Source organism: Protopterus annectens, chromosome 1.part0 (genome assembly GCF_019279795.1).
Source record: "Protopterus annectens isolate FY-2018-M chromosome 1.part0, PAN1.0, whole genome shotgun sequence".
NCBI classification, from domain to species: Eukaryota; Metazoa; Chordata; order Ceratodontiformes; family Protopteridae; genus Protopterus; species Protopterus annectens.
In genome coordinates, this window is record NC_056725.1 from 1,604,595,667 (window position 1) to 1,604,623,630 (window position 27,964).

Genomic DNA, 27,964 nt, shown 5'->3' on the forward strand with positions numbered 1-27,964 from the left:
ACATTGACTGGGAGCACTACTCAAGCCCCAGCACCTTAGCCCAAAGATTCCTGGAAATTATAAACTCAAATGCTATGGAACAACTAGTCACCACTCCCACAAGAGGGGACAACATACTAGACCTGATCATTACCAACATGGGGACTCTATGCCCCACACCAGAAGTATATCCCTCATTGGTAAGATCAGACCATAAATTAATTTCACTGGATGTCCACATCCCGACCCCACCCCCAGCCCAGAGAACCACAGTGAAAAACTTCTCAAAAGCGAACTTCTCACTTCTCAAAACCGAAGTGGAATCCTTCAAGGCCCCAGGCCCAGTGGAAACTACAGCCCAAACTACAGAATCCTATATAAATGCATTCTACGGGCATTTCCAGGAATGCATGGATCATGCTATCCCAAACAAAACCAAGACCCAATCATCCAAAGGCAGGCGTCCAGTCTGGTGGACCCCTACCATAAATAGACTGTACAACAGAAGGAGGAAGCTACTACATGATAGAGCAAAATCCCTAATAGGGAAGGCATCTCTGATCAGTACTAGCAAAAAATTACGATCCCTCATAAAATCCTCCAAGGCCAGCTTCGAGAGAAAAATTGCACAGGACACTAAAGACAATCATAAGGCTTTTTTCAGTTATGTTAGAAACCTGGGATGCAACTCCCAGACTTGTTCTGAGTTGATTCTAAACGACAAAAAATACACTGAACCCACAGACATCGCCAATATCCTGGCAGACAGGTTCAGTGCAAACTTCTCCACCCCCCCCCCCCAAGAGCAAGTATCTATCCCGGCAGAGGGCTGCCTCCCAAACATCTCAGATGCTCAGGTGAAGGCTGCCCTCTCCAAAGCAAAAAACACTGCTTCCATGGGACCAGATGGCATCCCAGGTTGTGTCCTACATGAACTACAAGAGGAACTAATCCCTCAAATAAAACAGCTATACAATCTCAGCCTCACTACAGGATATGTGCCCACAGAATGGCGTACAGCAACAGTGGTTCCACTCCACATAGGTGGAGCCTCTACGGACCCTGGAAACTATCGCCCCATAAGCCTGACTAGCTTAGTCTGCAAGGCTATGGAGAGGATCATCATGGAGCTCATAAACAAAGACATTGGGGACCTACAGACACTAGATCCTACCCAGTTCGGCTTTGTCAAGGGCAGATCCTGCCTTTTGAACCTGGTTGACTTCTTTGAAACAGTCACCAAAGCCATAGATGAAGGGAAGGTAGTCCACACAGCCTATCTGGACCTTGCAAAGGCATTTGACACAATACCCCACTCGGGAATCATAGATAAGCTATCCAGCTTAAATATAAACCCCTATGTCACAAGATGGGTCGCAAACTGGCTCAAAGACAGAACCCACAGAGTGAGAGTTGCTGGAGCCATGTCAGACTCGAAACCGGTCACAAGTGGCGTCCCACAGGGTTCTCTCCTGGGACCACTCATGTTCGGTATATACTTTTCCGAGGTACAGACAAACGTGGGAGGGCTATGGCTCACCAAGTTCGCAGATGACTGCAAACTGGGCGCCATAATCAACTCTCCAGCTGACACAAACATGCTTCAAAAAGGTCTCACAGAGACAGATAACTGGTGCCAGCGCCATGGTTTAAAGCTAAATGCCAAAAAATGTATAGTCGTACCCTTTGGCAAAAACAATGTGCCCACAAATTACCACATAGGCAGAAACCCATTAAGTACAGAGAAAGTTATTAGGGACCTGGGGACCCAAGTTGATAGCAATCTCTCCTTTGAAAACCACATTGCCAAAGTGGTTAGAAAGACCTTCTACATAGCCCACCTCATCACGAAGGGTTTCACATCTATATCAAGAGAGGTAATCGTGCCCCTTTATTCATCCCTCATCAGGCCCATCATAGAATACAATGCCCCTTTTGGGATGTACCTTACCCGACACCTGCAGCAATTAAAAAGACCCCAAAAGTATCTCACCAAGAGGATCAAGGGTCTCAAACAGATACCATATGCTGCTCGGTTAAAAAAACTCCAGCTCTACTCAGTTGCATACCGCCTACTTCGAGGCGATCTATGCCTGACATACAAAGCTATGTCAAATCCAGAATTAATGGGCATGCTCCACCTCAGTAAATCTAAATCCCTTAGAGCCACATGCTCGAGGGACTTGAACCTCAGCACAGAAATAAATAGAACTTGCTGGAGGGACAGGTTCATAACCCAGAGGCTCCCTTCGCTCTGGAATAGAATTCCAGTTCATGTGAGGCAGAGCTCCTCACTGAATCTCTTCAAGAAGAATCTCGATAAGTGGATGGGGGATCATAGATTTGTCCCAGGGATTACTCCCGTGTCACTATTAGACAGAGGTACAGTAAACTAAACCTTAAAAAGGGCACAGTATACTCAAATCAAGGGGTGGCGTAAGCCATACAGAATCAGGCTAGGTTTATAATTGCCCCAGGGCAGATAGCCTAGTATGAACCTATGAACCTATGGTCTATATACATATATATATATATTGTATGGTTTATATAGATATATATATATATATATATATATATATATATATATATATATATATATATATATACATATTGTATGGTCAACTAATATGGACAAGTAATGGCAAAAAGATCAGATCTATTGGAGAAAGGCAATAGCAATACACTGAAGTGTCATTATTACTATTATTGTTACTATTATTATTATTATTATTACTACTACTACTATGAAGAAAACTCTGTAGGCAAAAGGAACTAGAGAGATATCAACATGACAATGGAGAATGGGTTCTGAAGGTGCCTGGTGTACTACTGGTGAAGAACAGTAAGGAAGCAAGAGTTGTACTAGAAGTTATGTTACAGATGCATTAAAGTTGAGAAAATGACCACCTGCAGAAGTACCTGAAGGTGCGAGTAAAGTCCAAAGCTGCATAGTATTCTTCACCATTGGATGTTAAAATATAAACCTGCAGTTGTTAAAGATTGTCAACCTTGGCATTATTGAGCTAAAATGGACTAGAATTGGTCATTTATATTAGATTATTATCAGAGCATACACTGCAGTCAAAAATCTTGCAGAAGAAATGGATAAGAAATGGAACAGCCCTTATAGTCATTAAAAGGATGTCAAACCCCCAAAATTGTCCACTGTGAATAACCATAGACCAAGGCTGGGTGAGTATGGGGTTGTGATTTTCTTTATTGTACAATTTTTGATGAGAAGAATTTGTTGGCTAGATTTACCAACTCCTTTGAAATCAACAGGGCTGCAGAAGAAAACTGTGGATACCTCCCCGTCTCATCTACTGTCCACTTCTACTCATTCCTTAAACTGTTAACTGATTTCCTCATGTCCTCTATGCTTACATCACTGAATGGTTAGTTCTTGGTGGCTTTATTATTTGGGTTAATAAGAAGGCAATAGCATTTATAAAAAATCATGTTTGCTGAAGGTATTTGTTTTTTTTTTTATCCAGGAGGTTAACTCTGCTTCTATTTTCATGGTCCACATTAAACTTGGTATTTATATCAAGGCCATACTTTTGCCAGATTCTCATTGCCTCTTGATAGGAGTGTTTTTCTTTATCTGTATTAAAAGAGGTATTAGTTGTTCCAAGAAAAAGCCAGGTTTAGATATTTGCAGTGTGGGCAACTACAGACCCATCTCAAACATTCCTTTAATGGATAAGGTTTTACAGAAGGAAGTTTATGTGTACTTGGATTCCTCTGTACAAAAGTAAAATTTATATGATTCATTCTGGCTTTTGTTCTGGCATAGTACCAAAATAGCCCATGCAATGGTATTTGTGATTTCCTTATGATGAGAGACCAGCATTATTATTCAGTCTTGATACTTCTGGATTTCCCATCATCTTCTGATGCAGTGGATCCCATTATACTGGTCACATACTTATTGTGGTGTCTCAATTGTGGTCCAGGATTGGTTTACCTTCACACTTTTCAGCATCTTTCAGGGTTGTGTCTTGAGCAAGGTCCAATGCATTTAATGCTGCTACATTTGGTGTTCTACAAGCCTCCAGGTTAAGCCAATTACTACTCAATGAGTATATGCTCTCCATTCAAGATATTATTGGAAGAGGTTTCTTTTAACATTCCTATGCTGATGACACACAGCTTTACCTATCCTTCCCTTAAGTGTATCTACCTAATATCAACAGTTAACCAAGTATTTGGGACATATCTGACTGGATGGATGTCAACTATTTGAAGTTCAATACTTCATAACTGGTACCATGGCTATATATGCCACCTTGATTTGTTTGATCCAGTATTGTATCACATAATAATTTAATGTGGAAAGAAACTGGAATTCATGTCAAAGGTGTGAGATTTGGCAGTTGTCCTTGACAACAGACTGACTCTGAAGGACCATATCTTAACTGTTAGCAAAACCTCCTGTTTCTATCACAGGGCTTTCACTGTCAGTTAAAAATGCATATTTTACTTGTAGACCTTGCCACTGTCTCCCCTCAGTAGGACTACAGTGAAGGGGTATACCTACTTTTCCCTGAGTATGAACTTAAACAAATTTAGATTGTCCAATGCTCAGCAGTCAGATTACTTATGGCAGTATTCAGAAACCAAAACATCAGGCCTGTTCTGTAAGATTTACACTAGCTGCATGCTTAACACAGGGTGATTTACAAAGATCTGGTCATTGTATATTTAGTCCTACATAATTTGGGTTCCCCATAGTTTTGAGAACACTTGGTCTGGTACTGACTGGTCTGTGTCCTGTGGTCAGTCTTGCAGGGACTGTGTGCACTTCTAGTGGTACAGCTTGAAAAGTTTGGCATTTGTGTCTTTGCTTTTTAAGGTCCACATCTCAGGACGATGCTGCTTGTCTGGCCAAAAGGTTCACCCACAATAAATATCTTTAAGATCCCATTTAACATGTTTACAAACTCAGGTACAATTGAAAGCTGTCATGCTTTTCTGCTGTATTACAATTACACTGTGAATTCACAGAGAATACATATGATGTTGCATTTTCTCATATACCTGTTTCAACAGTTTTTTGCTTTTATTGCTTTAGTTTATTGTATCCACGTTTAGCTGTAAACACATTAATAAACACTATAAAACAAAATTTGAAGTCCTCTCTCTTGTAAACACAATCACTGAAGTCACTTCTCATAGCAAATTATTAGGGAATTATTAGTGAATGATAATCTTAAAGTCAACCTGCATATACAAAAGTGCATAGGAAAAACCCATCAAAAACTGGGGATGCTTTACAGAAGCAAAAACTTTCCCACTGACACAACTAAAGCCACACATGCCATTCCTTATCTCCTCCCAATGGCACTCCAATCCTTACTAACAGAAATAAAAACCCTTACTTAAACAATGCTATAACAAAGTTGTTAAATTTGCAACAAGGGCAATATACTAGTAAGTCACGTTGTCTGCTAGCCCGAGTCAATGGAGTGGGCCTATGGCTTGGTATATTTAAATTAGTGGCACGGCCCCATTTGGCAGATTTGTCAGTGGTTCAGTGGAGAAGATGTCCAAGATGGAGCTGACTGGCAGCAACCATTTGAGTAACTACTACCTTACGGTGGTTGGCTTTTCTTGTTTTGGCCCACCAGTAGTCACCTTAAGCATGCTGGGCCTTGTTATAAAAAAAGAAAAGAGAAGCCATCCAAAATAAAAAAAAATAGCTATAGGGGCAGCAACATGTTGCTTAGTGGTTGGGGGCCTAGATATTCTAATGGTGGCTGCCATAGCTATCTACTGTCCAGATTTTCATGGAATGTCCAGAATTTTGCCTCATATTTTGTTGTGTTCCACATAACATTTGTGGTTTTCTGGACAAATCACTGCAGATTGAAATTACTAAATAATAACTTTTATTTAAGTTTCAGTCTTCATATGCTTCAAAAATGTATCCCAACACAAATGCTGTTATTCTAGCAACTTTTTAAGTTTATAAGTGCAATATTTAAAATGTGTCCCTATTTTTGGGCCATTGGGATTTGTCTAGTGTCTGTGTGCTGTTCATTTAAGGTTTTGACTCCATGGCAGAGGGCTGGTTTGAAGCACTGGTTAGGGACATATACAGAATTTTAGCATTTTGTTTATAGAACTAACTGGTATGCAATAGCAAGCCTGTTAACGGAAGCTTTTGAGCAATGCTGCAAGTGTTTCTGATTTGGGGTGCAGTACCCTCATTGATTGAGTTTTGTATGCTTCTTGTTGCATTTTGTTATTTGCCAATGTGTATGTATCTTGGTACTGAGTACTGGTTGTAGTTTGCAGCATTACTGGAAGTAACATGTTTGCACAAAAGGAATGGGCAAATTTCTTACAGCTTTGTATTACTGTGAATTGGAAACAATGGCACTCAACAAAGGTATTTTACAGGTATCAACAACTCAATTTTGCAGGATAAGCATATACAATTTGAATTACTTGTGGTATTCACTATTGCAGAAGATTTTTATTTTTATGTAACATATTTAGTTAGAGAGTATTTAATTCTTGAAACACAGGGCAGCAGCTTGCTTCTGCTGGGACAGATGGCCTGCAGGATGTGTTTGAGGACAAGTTTGATTTAGAGCAGTTTTCAGTGTTTTACCTGCCCTCTGGTTGAGGTAAAATGATTGGGATATGTTATTTTCTATGCATTGTTTATGGCTGAAGGTGGCATGTTGGGGAAATGGCGATTGGTGTGTGGAAATTGTGACTGTGGGGAGACTTATTGCTTTAGATAACAGCTAGAAGATTTTAGTTGGGTTATTCTGTGGCCAATTTGTCTTGTAGGTGGCTTTGTAGTTTTGTGATTTCCTCTGTTAGCTGGGGGATAAAAGGTTGTAGTGCGATGGATCTTGTTGCTGTGAGAAGGTGTTATGTGAGGAAGCTGCAGGCATTCCAGAACCCCCACAGCAGCATTTCATTCTCCATCTGAGTGGAGCATTTTAGTCAGGCATGAATCTACTTAAGGTTTTAAGCATGTATAGGGTCTACATTCTAGTACTCCACTGGAGCAGGGAATCCATGATACAGGGAGTTGGCACTTTTTGGAGTCTGGATTTTCTACAGCTATGAATTTTTTTTCTCTTTAATAACTCTCTCTATTTTTCAGGTTCCACTCTGATCCAGACTTTTAAGGATAGGTGGAATTGGGAAAAAGGCCTCAGCTAGAGCAACAGTTAAGAAATGGAACACTTGCTCCCTAGGTTTTATGACGTTTGTGGGAGTAATTCTAAATAAGAATCGTAGCCAGGCTCTGTCCTTACTAGCTTACTTTTTGGTTATCAGGGAGGTTCATCATGTCAAAGGGGGTTCTACCTGGGCAAATTATAATTAGTGTTTCAGGAAACCAAAAGCCATAGACAAGACCCTGAGGTGGGATTAAGGCACCCCAGCATTTGGTTGAGTGCCATGTAAGAAATCCAGCCACTACCGATATGGACACTGGGGTTAGCAATAATAGGCAAAAAAAGTTTTGCTGGGTCTTTAATCACAGGAAGTGCCTTTGGCCAACCTGCAAGTTCATCTATTATGCTCAGAATGTGGGAAAGGTCACGCTGCTTCCAGGTATTGGGGGTTAATAGGTAGGCACAGGCCTGGCATTCCTTCAACCCAATTAGAGGGAGAGTCTTGGGGGGAATATCTCTCCTAGAATTAAGCAGTCATTTGTGGCACCAGAGTGACTTGTGGCAGAGATTATTAGCATTCCACATCAGTCCCAATCCTCAGTCCATCTAGATAAATTGGCCCAGCTATTGACTTATTTTTCTGACTAAAAGGAAGCAGCTGGCCTTCTAGAAAGTTTCTGCAAAGGGTTTATGACTGTCTCCTCAGCACCTTTAGATTACACGCTATTAAAATCTTTTCATCCATTAAGGGACAAGAAGAAATTGCAGCTAAGTTAGTCAAGCAAAAATGGGACAGCCAGTAGACTAATTCCCCACCCCCTCGCCTGCTTTTAAAATTTCCTCCCTCAGTCTGATTCCTAAGAAGCAGGATGGTGAATTTAGGCTGATTCACTATCTGTTGCATCAATCTATGATTGTATTGACAAAGATATGGCCAAGGTATGCTACTGTTCCCTGTATAATGTGACAGAGGTCATTTTGGGTTATTCTAACCCCTGTGCTTGTAAGTTGGACACTCAGTCTGCTTTCTGGCTTCTTTCCTTGAGATAGGAAGACTGGCCTTATTTAGATTATCAATTTGAGGGGAATTCTTTTTCAACACCGAGTTCTCTATGGCTTGCCCTACATTTTAACTGTTCAGCAAAGCTTTGCAGTGGTGTTGGCAGCAGAGAGCACTTCTTTAATCAGCCGTTCACTACCTGGATAATTTCCTGATAGTAGCGGAAAGTCAGGAAGGGGCTGTACATGACATGTCAGCCATTAAACAGCTGTGCACTAATTTAGGAGATCCTTTGGCTCCTTTGGCCAAATACAGGTCAGAAGGTCCAAGCTGAGCCTTGATCTTTTTGGGACTAGAATTTGATGCCATCAATAACTCATTCAAACTTCTGTTAAATAAATTGCAGCAAGTCTGCCGTTAACTTTGGAGATTTTTGGTGATTAGCAAAGCTCACACAGGGGAAGTTAAGCAGCTTCACAGGTTGCTGAACTTTGCCTGTAGGGCAGTCTCCCCAGGTAGGACTTTCCTCTAGTCCATTTTGACTGTTGAAAGGAAACAGGCTCAAGCATCACTACATCAATCTGACCAGAAGGCTTGAGGAAGACCTCTGTCTCTGCTTCACATTTCTGAACCAATTCAGTGGGGTGTTGTTTTGGCAGTCCTGATGGGTTTGTTCCAGTGACCTTAACCTTTTTACAGATGTGGCAGGGGGACTGGTATGGGAGGATACTTCCAAAACAGCTGGCTTACTGAAACGATGGCCAGATTATTAGCAAGAAGAAAGAAGGAGGGATATTACTTTCCTGGAAATCTTCCCTATCTGCGTAACAGTGTTGTTGTGGAAAGACAAGTTATGCAACAGGAGAGTGGTCTTTCACTCAGACAATGACTTGGTTGTCCATGCCCTCAATAAATATGTCTCCAAGTCCAAATGGGTGCACTCCATTATTAGACTGTTAGTTTTGTTGAGTTTAAAGAATAAAATGTCTTTCTCTAGCATGCATGTTCCTGGCCAGCACAACCCTATAGATTCAATGGTTCTTAGGTGTTTACTAGGCTAATAACCACAAGGACATTTTTAAGCCTAGCCATGCATCCCAAATCTCTCACAAGTTCTGGTACCTTTGATAAGTGTAAACAGGGGCTTGGGAGATGAACCATTTACAGGCTGTCTGTGTCCATTAGAGACATAGGTGCCAAACCAGGAATGAATTTCCTATTCCCGATCCAATTGTCCAGGTTGCACTTGAATTGGGTTAGGGAGGAACTCTCCTTCCATTGGATGAGGAGCCTGTTCCAGAGATGGGGTAATCTCTTGGATACATACCTGTCTTTCCAGCAGGTCCTATTTATATCATAGACAAGGTTTAAGTCTTTAGAACTGGTAATTATGGTGCTGTTTGTTTTGTGGATATGCAGGAAGTTCATTATAGTGGTGTCCATGTATGTCAGGCATAGATCTCCCCTCAAAAGCCTGTGGGAGACAGAATACAGGGATAAAGTCTTGTGGGGCCTTTATTGGACATTTTACTGAAGCCCTGTATTCTTTTAATGAGGAACCTTTGTGGATGTTCCAATTTTTGGATATGGCTGGTTAGGTATATATCAAAAGGGGCACTGTACTCAATGATAGGTCTGATGAAGCCAAATACAATGGAACAATGACTTATTTGGACTTAGATGCCATACCTTTGCTTATATGTTGCACAACATAGAATGATTTCCTCACCACTGTAGACACATTATTGTCAAAGGCCAGATTACTATCTATATGTGTCCATAAGTCCCTGACTACTGGGTCAACTCTAAGGGGTTTGTTGGCAATGTGATAGTTATCAGAGGTGGATGACTTCCTGAAGGATACTATTATGCATTTCTTAGCATATAGTTTTAGTACATGGCTCTGACACCAGTTGTTTGTCTGTCAGTTCCTCTTGGAAAACATTTGGTCAGTGTGGGATTCAGTAACAGCTCCTAATTTGTAATCAACTGCAGATTTAGTCAGCCAGATACCACTGACATTGGCCTTGACTTTAGCAAAGTAAATGCCAAAAAGGAGCGGTCTAAGGACTAATCCCTGAGGTACTATACTTGTGACAAGCCTCTTTGTAGAGGTGGAATCCCCAATCCTAACTCCGTGGGTCCTGTCTGTGAGCCAGTTGGCTATCCACTGGGTGACATAGGTTTATAGTTTCATAGGTAGGTGCTAGGCTATCTGCCCGAGGGCATTTATAAGCCTAGCCAGAGTGTGTCAGCTTTCACCACCCCATTGATTTAATAACTGAGCCTCTGTCAAGAAGAGCCAATGAAGTGATCCCAGGGGCGTATTTTCTGTTACCCATCCACTCATCAAAGTTTCTCTTGAAGAGTTTTAGTGAGGGGCTCTGCCTAATGTAGTTAGGAATTTTGTTCCAAAGCATGGGGAGTCTCTGTGACAGGACTCTATCCCTCCAGAATGTTCCATTTATTGTTGTGGCGAGGTTTAGCTCACTAGAGCGAGTGGCTCGCAGTGACTTGGATTTCTTTAGGTGGAGCATGTCCATCAATTCTGAGTCGGACATGGCTTTGTAAGTCAGGCAGAGATCACGTCCGAGTAAGCAATATACCACTGAGTACAGCCGGAGTTTTTCCAGTCGGGCTGCATAGGACATATGTCTGAGGCCAGTAATCCTCTTGGTGAGGTACTTTTGTGGTCTTTCCAACTGTTGGAAGTGTCTTGTCAGATACATCCCAAATGGGGCATTGTACCCTATGATGGGTCAGATGAGTGATGAGTAGAGAGGCACTATAACCTCTTTATTTCTAAATGTGAGCTGTTTAGTAATTAGATGGGCTACATAGAAGGATTTCCTAACTACTTTGGCAATATGATTGTCAAAGGAGAGATTACTATCTACCTGTTCCCCAGATCTCTTATTACCTCTTCTGTATTAAGGGGGCTGCCACCTATGTGGTAATTCATGGGTGTTTTGTTTTTCCCAAATGGGATGACTATGCATTTTTTGTCATTTAGCTTGAGACCATGACTTTGACACCAGGTGTCCATCTCAGTAAGGCCCTTTTGGAGAATGTCCTTGTCAGCCGGAGAGTCAATTATGACTCCCAGTTTGCAGTCATCGGCAAACTTGGTTAGCCATAGTCCTCCTGTGTTTGCCTGTACTTCTGAGAAGTATATGCTGAGCAGTAGGGGTCCCAGGACCGAGCCTTGTGGGACACCACTTGTGACTGGTTTAGAGTCGGACCTGGAGCTTGCTATTCTGTGTGAGTTCTGTCTGTAAGCTAGTTGGCAACTAATCTCATGACATAGGGGTTTATGTTCAGGCTGGTGAGCTTTTCTATAATTCCCGAGTGGGGAATGGTGTCAAAAGCCTTGGCGAGGTCAAGGTAGGCTGTGTGAACCACCTTTTCCTCATCTATGGCGTTGGTGACTGTCTCGTAGAAGTCAACCAGGTTTAGTAGGCATGATCTGCCCTTAACAAAGCCGAACTGGGTCTAGTCAAGTGTTTGGAGGTTCCCAATGTCTTTGTTAATGAGTTCCATGATGATGGGCTCCATAGCCTTGCAGACCAGGCTAGTCAGGCTTATGGGGTGATAGCTACCAGGGTCAGTTGTGGCCCCTCCTTTGTGGAGCAGAATAACCGTTGCTGTATGCCATTCTAGGGGCATGTAGCCTGTGGAGAGGCTGAGGTTGAGCAGTGTGTTTAGGTGGGGGGTTAGTTAATTCGGTAGTTCGTGCAAGACGCGGCCTGGGACACCACCTGGCCCCATTGACGCTGTGCTTTTGGCTTTTGAAAGGGCTGTTTTCACCTGTGCGTCTGTGATTTCTGGGACACTACACTTTTCCAGTATTATTGTGGGCCCTTTTGGGGGTGAGATGGGGGTGAAGTTTGCACTGAATCTATCTGCCAGAATGTTGGCAATATCAGTAGGTTCAGTATATTTTGTGCTATTTTGTACTAGCTCAGAGGATATCTGTGAGTTGCCACTTATATTATTGACATAGCTGATGAAGGCTTTGTGGTTATCTTTCAAATCATTGGCTATTTTTCTTTCAAAGTTAGCCTTGAATGATTTTATGAGGAATCTTAGTTTCTTACTGATACTGATCAGGGATGTCTTTCCTTCTTGGGATTTGCTTTTTTTTCTGAACTAGTTTCCTCCTTCTATTATATAGCCTGTTTATGACAGGGGTCCACAAGACTGGTTAGCTTCTCTTAGGGGAGTGAGTCTTGGTTTTGCTAGGCATGGCACGATCCATGCATCCTTGTAGGTGCTCATAGAATACATTTGTAAAGGTTTCTGCATCTTGGACACTATTATCCTTTAGTGTGGGGGCTGTGAAACTTGAGACCTCTGTTTTAAGTAAGGTGAAGTTTGCTATAGAAAAGTTTTTCACTATCGTTTGCTTGGTTGGGGGTGGTGGTGTGATGTGGACATCCAGAGTGATTAGTTTATGGTCTGATCTAACCAGTGACGGGTTGACCTCTGGTGCCGAACATCTGTTGCCCATGTTCGTAATGACCAGGTCCAATATGTTTTCACATCTGGTAGGGGAGTTTACCAGCTGATCCAGGGCATTCGAGTTGATGAATTCCAGGAAGTGCTGGACCTGGGAGTTTGTACTTGAGTAGTTTTCCCAGTTAATGGTAGGGTAATTGAAATCGCCCAATATCAGGGTGTTTGGTAGGATCTTCGTGTTTTCCAGTATCTCCAGAAAGGTGGAGTGGTGGTCATGGGTCATGGATGGTGATCTGTAGCAGGCCAAAATTTGCATTGCAGATTTGCCTGATGTTAGTTGCACATGGATGATCTCAGAGGTATCATGCTGCGCCACTAACCTAGAGGTGTAGGTATCCTTGATGAATATGGATACACCCCCTCCTTTTGTGTTTCGGTCCATGTTCTGTGGCCCAAATGTGTGGTAAGAGTTGTAGACTGGTAGTGCTGGGGTGCTCTGTGGAGCCTTGAATCATGTTTCAGTTACTGCACAGATGTCGATGCTCTCCATACTGAGGAGTGCTTCAAGCATTTTGAGATTTAAACTCATGGCGTTGAGTAGCATAACAATCATTTTTTTGTTTGTGCTGTTTACAGAGGTGGGTTGCACTTTTGAGCCTTGCCTAAAAAAGGCACTATGGGGGCAGCAAGAGCGTTGGCCACTATTTGAAAGCCTAGGGGTGGCAATTACATGCCATCTCTTGTGAAGCAATGAGGCTTGTCGAGCATGTCATCCCAGACTGACAGACACTGGATCCCCTTTGAATGACACCAGAAGCTTAGCCAATTGTTGAAATTGATAATTTTTTCTTTATACTGCGGTATCATTCTTGGTGAGGGCAGGATGCTACTCAGGGTCAGGGTCATACCCGCCTGGGCTACATGATCAGAGAGCTCTTCCATGTCTCTTTTCATGTAGTCCAGGGAGGTATGTCTCAGGTCATTCACACCAACATTAACAATGACAGAGTCATATTTGTACTTGTTCTGGAGTGACTTGAGTGCTTGTGTTATGTGGTGGACAGGACTCTAACAATAATCTTCTCCTTGTCCAGCCTAGTGAGTCGGACGTCAGTGTGCCTGACTATAGAATCACCTATTACAAGTGTGTTAGGCATGTTATTTCGCCTTAAGGGCTGTGATTGTGCGGCACAATGATTTTGTATTTTATGTGTTGTCTGGTTTGTGACGGGAGGTGCAGTTTTTTTGGGTGTCTGCTTTGGAGGTCTCTGATGCTTTTGCAGGTTTTTATTTAGAGCCTCCAAGTATGATTTAGTGCATTTATGTGTATTTTTTGCCAATGTTGGTTTAGTATGTCTATGTGAGGCTGGAGGTGTGGTGCAAGTTTTAACCTTCTCCTCTTGACTGCCTGTTCCACTCTTGGGTGGAGAGAGCTTAGGCTCCAATTTAGCTATATAATTGCATATCTCGCATATGTTAATGTTTTATGGTAGGAGGAGAGGGTTGTCTGTGTACATGAGGCAGTTGTAACATTGCCTCAGCATACCCAGGTTTACCAGCTGGACTGGAGAGTATACCTGAAATTGCCCTTTGGTCATGCCTGAATAGTAGGGTGAGCTTCTTAGCTGCTTGGTTGGTGAGGGGTGAATAATGAGCCTTGCCCTGCTGGCCAATCAAGTGTCGGGGTTTATTAGTGCTTACTATTAGGTTTGAGCAAGTGCTGGACTGCAGGATGCTTTTTAAGTGCTTAGATTAAGAGTTAGACTACTTTCAAGGGAAAAACTGAAGAGGAGACTTGGTGGAGCCAGGAGTAATTTAGCCCTAGCTAACCAGCGCTGCCTGGATGTGCAAAACTGTGTGAACGCAGTTTTTACAGCAGGGAAATGAAAGAGATAGAAATTAGCCCAAAATGGCCTATAAACTACTAACTTCTAGGCTGGAACCACTTTTCCAGGGACAGATGGCTGCTCAAAGTTCCCTCTCTCACAGGTGAACAGAGAAACCTCCTTCTATCCAAGTAAGGCATGGGCAACTCAGCAACTTGTAACACAGCACTAGCCTGAAAACTGGACTATACTAGCTTAGAACGGTGTGAAACAAGGAAACATTTTTTTTGAAACAATAAGGCAAAAACGGTAAAAAATACACTTAAAAAAGCTTTAAATGACTACAAACAGTAAAAAATACACTTAAAACAGCTTTAGATGACTACAAGAAATCAGAAAAGGCTTTTAAACAAATTACCAAATTAACCAGTAATAAAATCTCAAAATTGAGCCCTGTTCCTGTAGTCTTCAATCAGACAAGTTCTAGCTGCACACTCCTGCCACTGGGGTGCAGGGAAACCTTCTCCGAAATAAGAAGGCCTGGATTAGTGCTCAAGTTATACAAACAAAGCTAGAGTCAGCAGGCCTGAATCTAGTTTATGTGACAGCAAACAAGGCACACCAATTCCAGTAAGAAACAGTTCAAATATGCAGGCACTATAAGCCTCTAAGCAGAAATTCCCAGCTCAGAAGGGCAGAGTCCAGCCTCTCCTCCCACAAGAGTGCAGACCACAGACCTTCTTAATGTAAAATGACTGGCCTGAAGCCCAAGTACTTGAACCAGAACTAATACACTTTTAGAATAAGAGACACTGAGCCTTCAATCAGCAGTTCCCAACTTAGAAGGCTGTAAGCTACCTGTCCTGCCACAACAGTGCAGACGTCAAACCTTCTTAATGTAAGACAACTGGTCTGAGGCCCAGATGCTTAAACCAAAAGGCTTAGAATGATAGCTACACTTTAATCAGGTTACTACCAAGCAGTAATAAATACAATTGAATACTTTTAAGAAGGCCTAGATTAGTGCTCAAGTTATACAAACAAAGCTAGATTCAGCAGGCCTGAATCTAGTTTATGTGACAGCAAACAAGGCACACAAATTTCAGTAAGAAACAGTTCAAATATGCAGGCACTATAAGCCTTTAACCAGATATTCCCAGCTCAGAAGGGCAGAGTCTAGCCTCTCCTCCCAAAAGAGCGCAGACCACAAACCTTCTTAATGTAAAATAACTGGCCTGAAGCCCAAGTGCTTAAACCAGAACAAATATACTTTTAGAATAACAGACACTGAGGCTTCAATCAGCAGTTCCCAACTTAGAAGGATCTAAGCTACCTGTCCTGCCACAACAGGGCAGACCACAAACCTTCTTAATGTAAAACAACTGGTCTGAAGCCCAAGTGCTTAAACCAAAAGGCTTAGAATGATAGTTACACCAAGCAGTAATAAATACAATTGAGTACTTTTAAGATGACACAAAAGCAAAATAAAGTAATAAAGTAGGAAGAAACACAAATACAGTAAAAGCAGATGAATAAAGTGCAATTTTTTTTGAGTGAGCAAATGAGATGGGCCTAGGAGGAATATCCAAATGCAAATTTACAAGAGGGGCAGGCAGTTTCAAAGCCACCAAGATTAACACCAAAACAAAACCAGGGAAGGTGGGTAGGGAACTAACTGAAAAAACAGAGCCACAACTTCCAGCTAGATATATTCAATGCAACACAAATAAATCAATTTAAATGCTGTATTATTTGAAAAAAGTGCAGATAAAGATTTACTTACATTCAGTTATATATCCAGTTGATTGCAGGTAGGTCTTAGACGGCCAAAGCTCAGAGTTTAAACAGAAAATAATCTAAAATGTACCACTTATATAAAGCGGAAACCTAATATGAATGAAGTGAAACTATTCCCACTTATCACTGGCTATGCAGGAATTCTAACAAGCACTACATTCTAACAAGCATTAACTGAAAAAACAGAGCCACAGCTTTCAGCTAGATAGTATTCAATGCAACACAAATAAATCAATTTAAATGCTGTAATATTTGAAACAAGTGCAGATAAAGATGTACTTAAATTCACTTATACATCCAGTTGATTACAGGTAGGTCTTAGCTGGCCAAAGCTCAAAGTTTAAGCAGAAAATAATCCAAAATGTACCACTTATATAAGGCAGAAACTGAATATCAATGAAGTGAAACTATCCCCACTTATCACTGACTATGCAGGAATTCTAACAAGCACTAAATTCTAACAAGCATTAACTGAAAAAAACAGAGCCACAACTTCCAGCTAGATAGTATTCAATGCAACACAAATAAATCACTTTAAATGCTGTATTATTTGAAAAAGGTGCAGATAAAGATTTACTTAAATTCACATACAAATTTTTACCTATCCTCTTGAGTTTCTCAACAATGCCTGAGTGGGGTATTGTGTCAAATGCCTTGGCCAGGTCAAGGTAGGCAGTGTGAACCATTTTCCCTCATCCATTGTTTTGGTGACCTTCTCAAATAGTCTACCAGATTGAGTAGGCATGATCTGCCCTTGACGAAACCCAACTGGGCTGAGTCCAGTGTCTGCAGGTTTACTATATCACTATTGATCATTTCCTTGATAATTATTTCCATGGCTGTACATATAGGACTAGTGAGACTTATGGATCTGTAGTTTCTAGGGTCTGTAGATGGCCCACCTTTGTGCAGAGGGATGACTGCTGCTGTTCTCCAGTCATGAGGCATGAAGCCTGTTTGGAGGTTATAGTTAAATAGCAATTCCAGAGGCCCTGACAGGTGATGTTTCATGCCTTTAAGAAGGCATCTTGCAATATTGTCTGGGGCCATTGATGCAGTGTTCTTGGCCTTAGAGAGAGCATTAAGGACATTTTCCTAGTGATAAAGGGGGAGTTATATTTGATGGTATTTTTTTAGGTTAGGTTTAGGGGGAGAAAGGGGTAAAGTTGGAGCTGAATTTATTGGCCATTAGGTTTGCTATATCCTCTGGCTTAGTATAGGAAGCTTCATTTACAATGAGCTGTGCACTCAACTGTGTATTGCCTTTGAGGTTGCGAACATAGCTAAAGAATGCCTTGTGGTTGTCCTTGGCCTGGAAAACCAAATTTACCTCAAATATGGCTTTGACAGACTTTATTTGTCCACTGAGATGTTTTTTAGTTTGATGAAACTGCTTTTATCCTGCTGGGTGCTGCACCTCCTAATTTTTGCCATGATTTTCTTCCTTCTGTTATACAGCCTATTTATTTTGTCATTCTACCAGGGCAGTTTGTTTTTAGGCTTAGTTCTGTACTTCTTCCTGGTGGGTACAGCTGCCTCTATGCAGTTGTTAACATGCTTGTACAGGGTTTCTATGAACAGTTCTGCATAGGCAGAAGTGTTATCAGCGTCTATGGGGGCTTGGAAGTTTTCCAGATTATCACTTAAAAGCATGAGGTTGGACTTAGAGTAGTTCCTGAATATTTCAGGTTTAGCTGGGGGTCCAGGTTATATTTTTACTTAAAATGAGACCATTCTGGGGTCTGACCTTACCAGGGAAGACATTACAGTAGGGGTTGTGCACCACTCCCCTATATTAATGAGGGCCAGATCCAGTATGGCTGCAGCCCTGGTTGGTGTATTGACTGTCTGGTTCAGGCAATTTGTGTTTAAAAAATTCAGGAATCCCTGTGCCTGCACTTGTGCTATTATATACGATTCCCAGTTAATAGTGGGATAATTAAAGTCACCCATGAATATGGTATTGGTTGGATGGTTAGTGTTTCTAATAAGTCTAAATACATTGTATGGGGTCCTTGGTCATAGAGGGGGACCTATAGTTGGCAAGGAAGTGAAACTTGATCTTGTCTATGGTGATAAGAACATGGAGCAGCTCAAGTGCATTGTCCTGTTTGAGCAGCCTTGAGGTATATTTATTTTTTATGTAAATAGAGACACATCTCCCTTTTGGCCCTGTCTGTGTAGAAGTTGGTCTAAATGTGTGGAATGAATTATAACATTGCACAGTTGGTGTGCTGTCAGCAGCTTTAAACCATATCTCAGTGACTGCACATACATTGGCATTCTCTAGGGTGAAGAGAGCTTCGAGGGAGTGGAGTTTTTTGCTTAGACTTCTAGCATTGAGCAGTAATACCTTTAGATTTTCTTGGTTTTGATCTGCTATGTTGGAAGTACTTTCACTTTTGGCGTTGCCTAAAAAAGACACTATGGGGGAAGACAATGTTTTAGCTAATATTCAAAAGCTTAGAAGGGAGAAGTTCAGATAATCCCTGGCAAAGCAGTGTGGCTTATTGGCTATCTCCTTACAAGGTGAAAAATATTGCACCCCCTTAGAATGACACCAGAAACTAAGCCAATTATTAAAGTCAGTCATCTTTTGTTCAGATTGTGGCATCATCCTTGAAGAAAGTAAAATGTTGCTCAATGCCAGGCTCGTACCAGCCTGAGACACATATTCTGAGAGCTCCATGATATCTCTCTTCATATAGTCCAGGGAAGTACGTCTCAGGTCATTTACTCCCACATGGACTATGACTGAGTCATACTGGTACATGGTCCAATCACCTGAGTGTGTGCATAATGTGGTGGATCCTAGTCCCTGATAAGCAACTGACTGACTTTCTCCTTACTCAGCCTGGTGAGATGGACATCAGTGTGTCTCATGATGGAGTCTCCAATGATCAGAATGTTGGATTGTGCGGTGGCTGATAGTCTTTCCCATTTTCATTTCAACACGTTTCACCAGCTGGCCAAGCATACAGACACAAACAGCACAACAATTCCTGTGGAAGTTTGGTTAATTGGAAAGGAGTAGCAGCATTGTTGTGACCAGTGTCTTGGACCAGCAATACCAGGAAAGCCTATTGTTCATCGCTTCAGATTTTCAAGGCTTTCTTAGGTTATCACTGTCTTGTCACAGAAATTGGGGTTTGCAGTTGATCCTTCACTTCCTAGAGGTCAGAACTTCATTAGGTGCTTCCCCTAAAGCACTGTGGGTGCACCTATTAGCTTTTGGATTGTTGGAACATTTCTTGGGTCTTCAGGAAGTATCTCACCACTAGCTGACAGGGAGATTACTCAAGGCTTGGGAGAATACTCGTGGCACTTCCCTGATTCGAGGAGGCCAACTGGGAGATTCATTCTTGCCTTCATTGTTTGAGGTTTGTTTAACATGCTACCTGATTTTCATACCTTTGGTACTCTGGCTGCTTTGTTCACATCATTGTATGCTCATTCCTTCCATGCTAGTGAATTACTAAAGTCTCTTTGTTGGGAGGACCTTGTTATTCACATGGATTTTATTTTGATATGGGTAAAGAAATCTAAGATAGATCAATTGGGTAAAGGACATCAGGTTCATCTAGACAAGATGAAGGGGTTTGCCATTTGTTCAGTTCACTGGTTCAGATTACTACACAAGATCACTCCCAAAGGCATTAGTTTGGGCCTGGGTATTTCTGTTTCAGGAAAGGAGTTTATCTGGCTGATGCGGCATTCTTTCATCAAGAGAGCTGAAATCCAAGCTTTCATCCACCAACTGCACACTCAGATTCCTTTGACCTTAACAAAGGTTTGTTCATTTGGCTTTTCGGGCCTCCTATGGTTTCAATTTTGGGAAATCTGGCATCAGATCACAGCAACGGAAGCCTTACCCAGGGTTTTGGTAATCCTCCTTGGGGTTAATGACCTGGACCAGGCTCCTAAGAAAATTCTTTTAGTCAGAATACTTTCTGATATGCTGTCAAAGGAAAAAACTTCAAAGACCAATTCACGTTAGGTTCAAGCAAGGCACCCTTTATTACTTGCAGCAAGGAGACAAAGCATGTAGGCACAAGGTTTGTCTGAATTACTGGTGATTAGTATGTTATTCTTATACAGTTCTCTTCCTGTCACACAGAAAATGTTACTATTCTTTTGCTGACGTAGTTAGACACAGCTTTCTGTATGTTATGCAGAAAATGTTACTAGACTTATTGCTGACTAGGTTAGATTATTTGCTAGCTTGCAAAACATTTTGAGAAAAACAACCTGGCCTTGGGCTTATTTTAGCCCATTTTAACATTTCAATTCTTCAATTGTACTGTTCTAATACATGTGTTACATTTTGTCTAGATTCAAGGTACATTTCTAGCTTTGGTACAAGTAATGCTGACTATGATTTATACTTTCAAGCATCTATTGTTTTCTTTATCAAAGCTTCTAGCAGCTGCATACTTTCTCATAGCATAAGCAGAAAAGAATATCTCTTTGTTAGGTTTCATGGCATTAGCAGAAATGAAATGTCTCTTGTTATTTTCATGACATTAGCAGAAATTAAATGCTTCTTGTTAAGTTTCTAATAGCTGTGCAGATTCATGCAGTGTGAACAGAATAAATGTATTAACCCTTTTAAATCTCGAATGCACTAAGCATACATATTACTATTATATATTTTTCTAACATATGCACAGCCTGCATCAGCTATATTTGAACTTCATTTTGTATTGGTCATCCATCATACCAAGAAGAATCCATTGGGAAGGAGCTAGATGGTCCAGTACAATTGAGATGTCTAGGCACTTCATTAATCACAGAGTTACATGGATGGTTCAACAGATAGGATTCCATATACTTCACCACAAATTTTTCGACAGATTGGACTCTTAATTTTATGACAGGGACAATGTGCATTTGAACAATCTTGGTTTTGATATGTTTAATTTATACATTGTTATGGCCATTGAATAATACTTCAAGAATTAACTAGGTTCTCCTTTCATGACCTTGGGTATCTAGTTTTGAGGCCAGTTGGGGCGAACAACATGGGACATGTCAGGTTGACGGCAACCTTACAGCTTCACTCCCCTTGTTTTCCCTCCTATTTCTGTTCAGTGGCCTTGACTCCCCTTCAGTTGGGCTCAGTTTGACCTTTGGCCATATTAAGGGGCACTTGGGTTGGAAAGGAAGAATTAAAGGGGTTTTTCATCAGGTCCAAGGTAGCTTGTGTTATGCATCTGGTCCTGAAGAGGTCAGCTGGAACAGGCTTGGTCATGCCAACCAGCTAATGGTTATGGTTGATAATGCTACATGTGAATTTACTGTGGCATGTTAAATGGTTGTCAATAGCACTGTTAATAAAGTGTTGCAAAGGCAATACTGTGTGCTTATTGATTCAGCTAAGTGGACAAATACCCCTCTGTATAGCACTAAAAGGCCTATATTGGTTAGAACTACCCCATCTATGTCAGTGGTCTCTGGCTGACTAAATTTGGAGATGACTGCAAATTAGGAGCTGCCATTGAATCTCACAAAGACACAAATGTTCTCCAGGAGGGGCTGATGCAGACAAACAACTGGTGTCAGAATCAGGGATTAAAACTAAATGTCAAGAAATACATAATAGTATCCTTTGGGAAGTCATCCATCCATGGTAACTATCAAATTGACAACACACCCCTTAGAGCTGACCCAGTAGTCAGGGACTTAGGGACACACATAGTAATCTAGCCTTTGATCATCATGCGTCTACAGTGGTGAGGAAATCATTCTATGATGCACAACTTATAAACAAAGGTATGGCATCTAAGTCCAAGGAAGTAATTGTTCCACAGTATTTGGCATTCATCAGACCTATCATTGAGTACAATGTCCCCTTTGGTATGTACCTAACCAGGCATATCCTGCAACTGGAACATCCACAGAGGTTCCTTACTAAAAGGATACAGGGTGTAAGTAATATATCCTATGCAGACCACCTCAAGTCCCTATCCCTGCATTTTGTCTCCTACAGGCTTTTGATGGGAGATCAATGCCTAGCATACAAGACATTGTCAGACCCCACTATGATGGACCTCCTGCATATCCACAAAACAAACAGTATCAGAATTTCTGCTTTTAAAGACTTAAACCTTGCCTGTGATATAAATAGGACCTGCTGGAGAGATAGGTATGTATCCCAGAGACTACCCCATCTATGAAACAAGCTCCTCATCCATGTGAAGCAGAGTTCATCCGTAATCCAATTCAAGTGCAACTTGGACAAGTGGATGGGAAACCAGAAATTCATCCCTGGTTTGGCACCTATGTCTCTAATGCAAACAGGTAACCTGTAAATGGTTCATCTCCCAGGCTCATGCTTACACTTATCAAGGGTGTCAGAACTTATCAGAGATTTGGGATGCATGGCTAGGCTTAAAAAGGCCCTTGTGGTCATTAGCCTAGTAAACACCTATGAACCTATGAACTAACATATACATAGCTTCTTACCACATGTAAAATTATCCAGAATCCATTAGCTTATCCAGCATTAAATAACACTTTACAAAACTGTGTTCTTAGTACTTTACAAAACTGTGTTCTTAGTTGATCGTTATGATCCATTGACAAAAAACTCATGTCTTTCCACAAGCCTATCAAATCTGTTGGACATGGTCTGTACTCGTACAGTGTTGCTAAGGCCTGGAACTGCTTATCTGTATTCATCAGGTCAATACCCTCTCTCCCATCCTTCAAAACCATTCTGAAAGACTTCCTAGCCAAACGCTGGCTCTGTTCTTGCTTGACATTAGGCTAATTATATCCCTGAATGTGAGAAAATACCTATTCATATCTTATATCTTCTTACTCTCACATCTTCACTCACTTCCTTACTTCTAACAGTTTTGTTCCCACTTGCTTTCTCTCTAAATATACCATAAGCCTGCTTTTCTCTCACTTCGTATTGCAATCCCTGTTTGCATTATACCAACTTATCTGGAATTTCTCTATAAACTGGCTAAAATTTCTGAAACTGTTATATCATTGTCATATAACTTGTATCTACTCTTAACCAATGTTTTCATGTTATGTTTAATTTGGTGCAATTATTTAAACTGTAGTTGCTTTTTATTATTATTATTTATTTTAAAGACTGCAAAATTATTGTTCTTAAAATGTTTTGCAATACTTTGGAGCTCTCTCCCTGTGCCTCCTGTGAAAATGGGTTCGTACCAAGTCAGACTTTCATGGTAATCAAATGTCAATAAAAAAATAAAATAAATAAATTGAAGCTGAATTTGAAGTTTGTTATTAGCACTTGGTAACAATCTAAAGGTGACAGATTGATGTCAGTCAGGCACATGTATGCGCCAAGTAAAGATGCCAAACAAAAGGATGCTGAACGGATTTATGGGGATCTGCATCACCTTTTGCATATAACACTAACAAATATTTTACTTTTCATCACAGGTGATTCACAGGTGACAGCAATGCTAAGGCTGAGAGTTAAAGAACGGCTGGGATAATGGGTAAGCTTGGCCTTTGCCAAGCTAGTTCACCAGTCACAGCAAACATTTTCTTTCAACAGCCTAAGACATGGCTTTATACATGGATATCCCCAGACATTCAGTATTAAAATCAGATTTCCTGGCTCCATGTCACATACAGATAGAGCCCTGATTGTGGCCCAGGTGGCCTGGTGATCAGGGTTTCATTAGCACCCCCAGCACTAGAGGAGCCAGGCAGGATGGGGATTGCATACACTTGGGAGCCCACTGCCAGTAATTCTCTGGTGGAGACCAGGAAGATCACCACTCATGCCAAGAGGAAAATTACAGTGTTGATTGAAGGGAATACCCTTTGCAGAATTAAGGGACATTCTCTACCATCAGCTCATTTCACATCCCTTTCCTGACACTTTACTGAATATGTGCCAGTGGGAATGGGGAAAAGCAAACAAAACCTCTCAAACCACACCTGATGGCTCTCTGAATGATGGAACCTCCCAGCTGACCCCTTCTACTGTGATGAAAAATTCATGAGACAATTGGTTGGGAGAGGAATGATAAGTGACAGACAGCAGAGGAACAAAGACAGAGCAAAAAAAGAAAAAAAGATTAGATACTTTAACTCAGGCATTGAAGATTTCTGTACAGATATCAGGTAGAAGCATACATCTGACTGTGGCTTGGATCATTAGCTACTCATCACAATGTTTCACATTAAAGAAAACAGGAAAAGTCTCCTGGACAACTAGTCAACTAGACATGGACTCAACAAAATTTCATTTAGATATGTAATGGAGGTAAAGAACAGATTTAAGAGCTTAGACCTTGTGGGTAAAGTGTTAATAACTCTGGATAGGAGTTTGTGATATTTCCAGGAGGTGGAGAAAACTATAACAAATACAGATAATATTAAGAAGGCAAAATGGCTGCCTGTAGAGCCTTTTAAAGTGACTGAGGGAAGAAGCAAAACAAAAGGCGATGGAAATAGGGAAACATGTATAACTGAATGCAGAATCTCAGAGAATAAGATAGGGAAACCTTCAAAAGAGGAGTACAAAGAAACAGAATGAGGAAAACAAGATATTTCTTCAAAATATTGTTAATATTAAGGGAAACTTCAGCTTAAAATGGACATTATAAATGATAGATTGAGTTTATTTAACAGAAACAGAGGATACTAAGAAGAGGTAACATGAGTAAACCAAAAAGTTACATAAGGACACTAACTTTACTGATGCATGTGATGGTATGCTTCATGACCTAGATACAAACTTGTTGTAGTGTGAAGTTAAATGGACCCTGGAAAACAGATTTAATAAGAAGGCCACAGGAACCACATCTCTTTTGCCCTCTAAGGAATCTGTATGCAGATTAAGAAGCAACAACTGAAACCAAAAATGCAATAACTGATTTATATAATGTTGGAGAAGGAATACAAGAAGACAGTGGATCTTCACTCTGTTAACTTAAATGCCAAACACATCATTCCTGGCAAATGTCTCCATGTTTAGATGAATCACATAATGGAATAAAAATACTTGGGGAAAATAGTAGTATCTTCAGATGAGCAGACAAAATGAAGCGGAAGTTGATGAGTGTGTTAATAAAGGTAAAAGCAAGAAAGCTGATTTGCTTGCTGCTCAAACCCCCTCCCCCCAAAAAAGTATGTCAAACCTTATCATGCTTTTTTAATAGATGGGATAAAAGAGAACGGCGGCAGATTTTGTTTTTCTATGCTTCTTGTTAGGAAAGCTATTGCAAATCTGGAAAGGATATTAAAGCATAAACATATCATATTGTCAAAGTAAAAGGTCTTCCCAGAAATAACGTATGATTGTGAATACTAAATTATAAATGGTGCTCTGCACTGGAAAAATTATGCATTTGAACTGTGGCATTACAGAAAATGTATGAGATTTTTTTTTGACTGAAAGAATGTCACATCAGTGAAAACTTTGGGAAATAACCCCTGACTGAGTAGTTGATGGCTAAGTAAGACCCAAATTATTTAGTGACATAGGACAAATACAATACTCACTGGAGAAGAGACTGATTCTGCAAAATTCATCCATCCCTCCACCACGACCCCTTTTTCCCATTTTTGCACATGGGGGTCGGGGTGTCACTTCAACAGTGACAAACACCTAGCACCAAGATTTACACAGCCAGGTAGCTAACCCTGCTGGTGTAGTTCTTCTGCACCACACTCACATGCACATTCATACCTAAGGCCAATTTAGTGTGTCCAATCCACCTATAGCACATCTGTGGAATGTGGGAGGAAACCTACGTGAACACTTGGAGGACATGCAGAATCCACACAGAAAGTACCTCAGCCAAGAATCAAACTGGGGAACCTCTTACTGTGAGGCAAATATCAAAGGCAAAAGAAGGAGCAACAGATGGATAGACCGTATTACTGAGTTAGTGAATATGAATTTATGACAACTTCTAGAAGCAATGTTATTAAATGAAAGACCAGTTGTACTAAAATCATTGTGGGTCACTAACAGTCAGATTTGACTTGGCAACTAAAATACAACAATCAGTAGTAAACACCTCAAATTAGATTGTGTTGAAACATGAGCAGTACTAACGACAAGCTGTTATTTGTCTGATATTTCTGTATTTTTACGGTGAAAAAATAATGAGGGAGCTGCAAAAAGATTTCCCTTCTTATTACATGACATTTTTATTAAAAGGGCATTAGTGTTCCAAATTTAAAGCTGTAGCTGTGTACATGGTAGTTATCTTTTAATTTATTTAGAAATTATATAGGTAAATTTTACATGTTCTCAAAAGTGATAAAACCCAAGAGTTTTATACTACTGCAGCATATGAGCTACTCGCTTTGCTTATGCGGCAGAAAGATTAGTGGCCCTGACTTGGAAGATCTAGCAAAGAGAAAGACAGGTGTGATAAGACAATGGGCAGGATTCACGAAGGCTTGCACGGAGTGTAAGAGATGTGTAACACTCCATGCAAGCCTCGTGATCCAGGAACAGCCCTAAACTCCGTGTAAGAGACCAGCTAAAACGTCTCTTACACGGACTGGGCGTGGATATGCTAAATACCTCACTTGCAGCCAAAAGGTATGCAAATGAGGTATATTAGCGATCCACGAAGCAGAAACCAGCCCGTGTAAGAGACGTTTTAGCTGCAGAAATGTACTCAGTTGACAGCTGAGTACGTTTCTGCAAAAATCACAACGGAGCCATGTCAGCTCCAAATAAAGGGTGCATATATATCAGGCAGCATGACAATGGCCAAATATGTGGCCATTGGCAAGGTAACTTGATGCAAAAATTATAAAAATATATATATTTTTTTCGGCGATCGCCGATGTTTAAGCATAGCGCAGCCCAGCAAACGGTTTGCGCTGTATAAAACATAAAAATGAAGGTTATAAACCCACAAATGTGGGTTTTATGCAATACATGGAATGACAATGCAGGGACCAGCAGACCAAAAACAACATGGCCACCGTGTAGTGGTTGCTAAGGGGTGAAGCTGAGTCTAAGACATGTAACTAAGCATTAGTAGGCAATCTCATGTAAATGAGGGTTAGGATACTGAATCCCACAGTCACATAGCAAATGAGCACAGTCTGAGTAGTGTAAGAGATACATAAGGGGGAGGAATAGAGTAGGAGATAGGTGACATCACAGGGGGGAATGGTAGAAAGAAATGCAGTTCATTGGAGGTCAGTGTAACATGACAGATGACAGACACAGATCAGGGAAAGAGGAGTGCCACAAGATAAGCATGGGAAAGTCAAGAAATGGAAGGTGTACACTGTTACTTACACCAAAGTTTCTTGCTGGGCGTGCATACGCACGTGTGCGCGCCATGAAGCGCGAGTAGGGCAGTGTGCGCGCGTGTAAGGCAGACTGAGCATGTGGGAGCGTGTTGGTAGATGTTTAACACTGTTTGCGCTGGTGTGTGCGCATTTTAACCCGAATAAGCAGATTCTAAACCGTGTAAGCATGTGTGCGCGCGTGTAAGCCACTGTGAGCGTGTTTCTGCTGGTATGCATGTTGCTCCCCCCTGAGGAAACAGAAAGGAAAAAGGAAGCAACAGAATTAGTAGGAAGCTAGCAGGGAATACTGCTGGAGCTAGCAGGTGAAAACAATTAGAATCAGGCAATTACACAGGCAGAATAGTAGCCCAGCCCAGCACTTAAAACTCTGCAAACAGCAGTGCAGGATGTTTCTCTCAAGAGACACTGCAAGACAGGAGTAAGCTATTAGAAGTGAAAACTGAAAAAGCTGAACTCAGAGCAGAAATGTTAGGGGCTGT